The sequence below is a fragment of the Leptonychotes weddellii genome, unplaced genomic scaffold (assembly GCF_054177405.1).
Source record: "Leptonychotes weddellii isolate Sample4059 unplaced genomic scaffold, ASM5417740v2 HiC_scaffold_2227, whole genome shotgun sequence".
NCBI classification, from domain to species: domain Eukaryota; kingdom Metazoa; phylum Chordata; class Mammalia; order Carnivora; family Phocidae; genus Leptonychotes; species Leptonychotes weddellii.
In genome coordinates this window covers 8,556-13,604 of record NW_027811227.1, presented here as the reverse complement: position 1 = coordinate 13,604, position 5,049 = coordinate 8,556, and the positions used below count along the sequence as shown (strand labels likewise).

At 40.7% G+C, this 5,049-nt stretch overlaps 1 pseudogene; it reads right to left on the bottom strand.

The window, feature by feature from the left end:
* Positions 1–6: 6 nt before the first annotated feature.
* On the bottom strand, positions 7–1,576 carry LOC102726981 (ras GTPase-activating protein-binding protein 1 pseudogene; annotated as a pseudogene).
* Between the last annotated feature and the right edge of the window lie 3,473 nt (positions 1,577–5,049).

Below are 5,049 nucleotides of genomic sequence, written 5' to 3'. Positions count from 1 at the left end.
ACTAGGGTCAAACTCCAGGATACCAAACGCTGGTGTAAGAAATTCACCATTCTGCAGGAGCTAGGAGATTTGTACTGCTGCGTGAAGATCAATTGAAGAGCAATTCACTGCCTTGGAGCAATTCCCCTTCCCGCTCCAAATCCTGGTTTCTGCACCATGCCTCCACGGGGAGGGCCTCTCATTCCACCACCCAGCCCACCTCGAGGGCCTCCAGGTCCCCGCAGGCGGTTATCTTGACGGTCCCCTTCCCGGGCAGCTCGAGTACTCTTCTCTTCCACATTCAGACGGACCTCACCTCTGAACATGATGGGCCGGTTGCTAAGGACCTTCTGAACAGGCTCAGAATCATCAAACACAACAAAACCAAAACTGGGTAATTTCCCGCCGCTGTTAATGTGTAGCTCCATCACATTCCCATAACTTTGAAAAAAATCTTTAAGCTCCGATTTGTCCACTTCATGTGGCAGATTGCCAATGAAAAGTTGGTGACTATTAGGGTGTCTCACAATTCTTTGGGGTTCAACATCACTTTGCTCACCAGCCTTACGGATTGGTCTAGGTCCGCTCTGGGGAGGAATATTTATTTGTTGTTCTCGCACTCTTTGATCCGAGTCCTCTGCGGTGGAATCTGAGACTCAGGCTTAGACTCTGGACGAGGCTGTGAAGCTGGTACTTTAACAACATGAGGTGGTATCCCAGTAACTGGAACAGCTCCACTGGGAGGAAGGTTCTTACTGGTCACAGATGCCCAAGAAAATGTCCTCAAGTCTGAGCTATGTCCGTAGGTGCTGGGGAAGAACTCTTCTGAGCATCCTCAGGGGCAGTTTCTTCCAATGCTGGCTCAGACTTTTCCTCTTGGATTTCAGATACAGGTTCTTGCTCTGGTTCTGGTTCAGGATCTGGCTCCGGTTCAGCAACAGTTTCCTCTAAATGTTCTTCTAAGTCATTGCTGACAGTCTGATCATAGAAAGTTCCAGAGTCATCAGGTACCACCTCAGGTGTCTGCTGTCTTTCTTCAGGTTCCTCTACCTCTTCCTCAGATTCCTCCTGAGGCTCAGTGACAAAGCCACCAAAGACCTCATCTTGGTATCTGAAGATATCATTGTGAACGTAGAACTTATTTGCAACAGAGCCCTCAGGAGCAAGGACAAATGTCTGCATGACTCTCCTCAAAGCCTGGTTGTTATTAGAGAGCAACCCCATCACCTGGACCACTACACCATCATTCAGAGTGGCATGAGCATCAACATGGTGAATCTTAGTGTGACAATTGGTAAAGTTTTGTGACGTCGCTTTCCTATGGATCTCTTTCTGTCCATAGACTATATCTGCTGGCTTTCCATTTGAATCCAGTCCCCCATGGACATAAGAAGAGTTCTTTCCATAAAATCTGTGTAGCATGTCTGGGGCCTGGTTCAGCAGTGTGTAATACTGTCTCACAAATTCCCGCCTGACCAGCAGGGGACTAGGCTTCTCCATAACCATTGCTTTGGTCAATTCAACCCGTGCGGCTGAGCGGGAGAGGAACAAGCTTTGCTCCACAGTATGGCAGAAGGCAAAATCCCCTCATGCAACTGCGTCCGCCCCAACCAACTTTTCTTCAGTTTCCTCACCTCTCCCAGCCTTCACAGAACTGAAGAGAGTGAGGGCTTTGATCTGGATCAGGCTTTAGCTTAGGGGAATGTTGTGCCTGGTTTCATCTTCTGTTTAGACCACTAAAACTTTTTCATATCAGCAATAAAGCTGTTTCTCTTTCTTATCATTCACTGTGTTCACTGGAGTATTACCTTTCTCCTTCAAGGACCCTTCCTCTGCATTCACAACCTAGCTAACTGGGTGGTGCAAGAGGCCTAGCCTTCAGCTTATCTTGGCTTTTGACCTGCCTTCCTTGCTAAGCTTAATCATTTCTAGTTTTTGGTTTAAAGTGAGAGATGTTAGGGTCTTTCTTTCACTTGAATATTTAGAGGCCATTGTAGGGTTATTAGTTGGCCTATTTCAATATTGTTGTGTCTTGGGGATGAGGGAGGCCCTAGGAGAAGGAGACTGATGCGGGGAGGGGTGGTCCGTGGAGCAGTCGGAAATATACAAGTATCTATTAAGTTCACCATCTTTGGGGCGCGTGGGTGGCTCAGTTGGTTAAGTGTCTGACTCTTGGTTTTGGCTCAGGTCATGATCTCAGGGTCATGAGATCGAGACATGCATTGGGCCTCCTTAGAATTCTCTCTCCCCCTCTCCCTCTGCCCCTCCCTACCAGCTCACGTGGGTGCACATGATCTCTCTCTCTAAAAAAAAAAAAGTTCACCATCTCATATGGGCATGGTTCATGGTACCCCAAAATTATAATAGTAACATCAAAGGTCACTGATCACAGATCACCATAACAAATATAATAATAATGAAAAAGTTAGAAATATTGTAAGAATTAAAAAAATGTGACTGAGACACAGGATTGCCATAAACCTTCAATTTATAAAAAAAAGGCAGTATCTGTAAAGAATAAAGTGAAGCACAATAAAATAATGTATGCCTGTATAGGGAAGGAGAAGAAACAGACTAACTCCCACTTCCTTATTTGTACATGGTCCCCCTGTATTTTTGATTCTCACGTAGCAAAAGACAGTTGAACTATAGAATCAAACCTATGATTTGCAACTTAGTGAGACTTTAGGACTTCTAATTGCTTTCAAGTGACCACACTTACGGGGTGGATTTTCTTTTTCTTTTTTTTTTTTAAGATTTTATTTATTTATTAGAGAGAGAGAATGAGAGAGAGAGTGCATGAGAGGGAGGGGGGGTCAGAGGGAGAAGCAGACTCCCCGCTGAGCAGGGAGCCCCATGTGGGACTCGATCCCGTTACTCCAGGATCGTGACCTGAGCCGAAGGCAGTCGCTTAACCAACTGAGCCACCCAGGCGCTCCATGGGGTGGATTTTCATCCAGGTGCCTGGGAAGAACTAGGCCACTGCCAAATTTGTGAGAATGGTGGTCAAAAAAATAAACTTACTTTGCAATTGCTCTCTCTGAGTCATATCTGTCACCCAGGAAAACCATTAAGATAGGCTGCATCATATGGATCCTGTTGTATGTCTAAATACCTATTATTTTAACCATGTTTTAATAATATAGTATATTTATGATTGCCTAATGTGTTCCCTAATTATCCCATGAGCACTGTTTTCTATTCCTGGTTTTATTACTTCTCTGTGTAGACAAACTGAAGTGATATTCAAGTCCTTTACATTTTAACAATGTCCTTCAACCAATGACCATTAGTTTCTTTGTCATCTATTTGTCTTCCTATCCATTTCTTTCTTCCTATTATCCACTTGTGTTTTGAATGGTGATTTTGTTTTTTTAAACTTCACAATCACTACTTAAGCTTTCATTACACACTTACACTGCCTTACCTTGAATTAATTTATTCAACTGCTCTCCAGTGAAACACATGCTTTTATTTAGCACTTTTATTTATTTAGAGATCAACACCCCTGCTTCTTGAGATCCACCTGATTTAACAGTCACAGGCTAAAATGGAACTGTAAGTTTGGATGTGGAAAATCAGTATCAGCCTCCTATCACCTGCCAGATAAAAATCAAAAGATGCTGGGTGGCTTATTTATTTGTTTATTTATTTAAGAGGCATTCAGAGAGTATTATTTTTTTTTAATTATAGTTGACACGCAAAGTTACATTAGTTTCACGTGTACAGCTTAGTGTTTCAACTTCTCTAGATGTTATGCTGCACTCACCACAAGTGTGGCTGTCATCTGTCACCATACAATGCCATCACAACATCATCGACTATATTCCCTATTCTATATTTCTTTTTTTTTTTAAGTGGACTCCATGCCCAGCACAGAGCCCAAGGTGGTGCTTGAACTCACGATCCTGAGATCAAGACCTGAGCTGAGATCAAGAGTTGGACACCCAACTGACCGAGACACCCAGTGTACCCACCTTGCTGTATCTTTAAAATCCACATAGAATAGTCAGGAGCATCCTTAGAAATTTGTTCTTTTTGAGAAAATGCCAGTTCTTCTAGTCCAGGGGTTCGTAAGGACAGTCAGGGGTTTGTGAGCTCAAAATTATTTTCATAATGATACTAAAATATTAGTTGCTTTGCCCTCTCATTCTGTCATTAGTGCAGAGTAGATGACATGTGAAACACCATCACACAAATGGTTAGTGGGATGTATGCTTGTGTTCTCCTGTTTTTAAATGCTCATTTAAAATTTTTAGTTAGGTAAATTTTGATAGATTATAACCACATAAACAAAAGCTTGTTAGGGTCCTTAGACCAAAGAATTTAAGAACCTGCATTCTAAAACTGTTTTTTAAATATTTAATATACAAGTAATTATACAATAAAAGTGGAGTAAAACTGGTCTAAATGAATATATATATATATGTAATTGTTAGGGTTCTAAATGCATATATATATACATATATGTATACACACACATACATATATATAATGGTTACAGTCCTCAGAAATTCTGAGGCTTATATTGTTTTTACTGTCTTATTCATATAGTTTACTATGACAAAAAACATTTGGAAAATCTTAATTTTCTTGATAACCACTTAACCAAAAAGGTCAGAGCTAGTTTGATGATTTAGTGTCCTGACATAAGTATTTTTGAAGAATTATTGCCTTGCATATTAAATTAATTGGATATAGATTTACTTTTAAATTATGTAGTCCAGTGTCAACAGACTTCAATTAAAAATAAGTTAACTAAATAAATAATAAATAAATAATGTAGTCCAGGGGAAGCAAACGAAAGGAATAATATTGGATATATAATGTGGTAAGTCAGTCATACAAGATAAACTCATCTTTTCTAGTTACTCTGAGAATATTTATTGGTAAGTATTATCTCTCATTTTTCATTTTCATAAAAACTTCAATGCATTTATCGAAGTGGAGATTTTCTCTCTTAATCTGTTGTGTAGAAAGCAGTCCGGGGAAAACAAAAAAACACAAAAGCCAAGAACTAGGAATGCCTACAAAGTAGAGGAAGCTTATATCTCTTTTAGACAAGTCAAC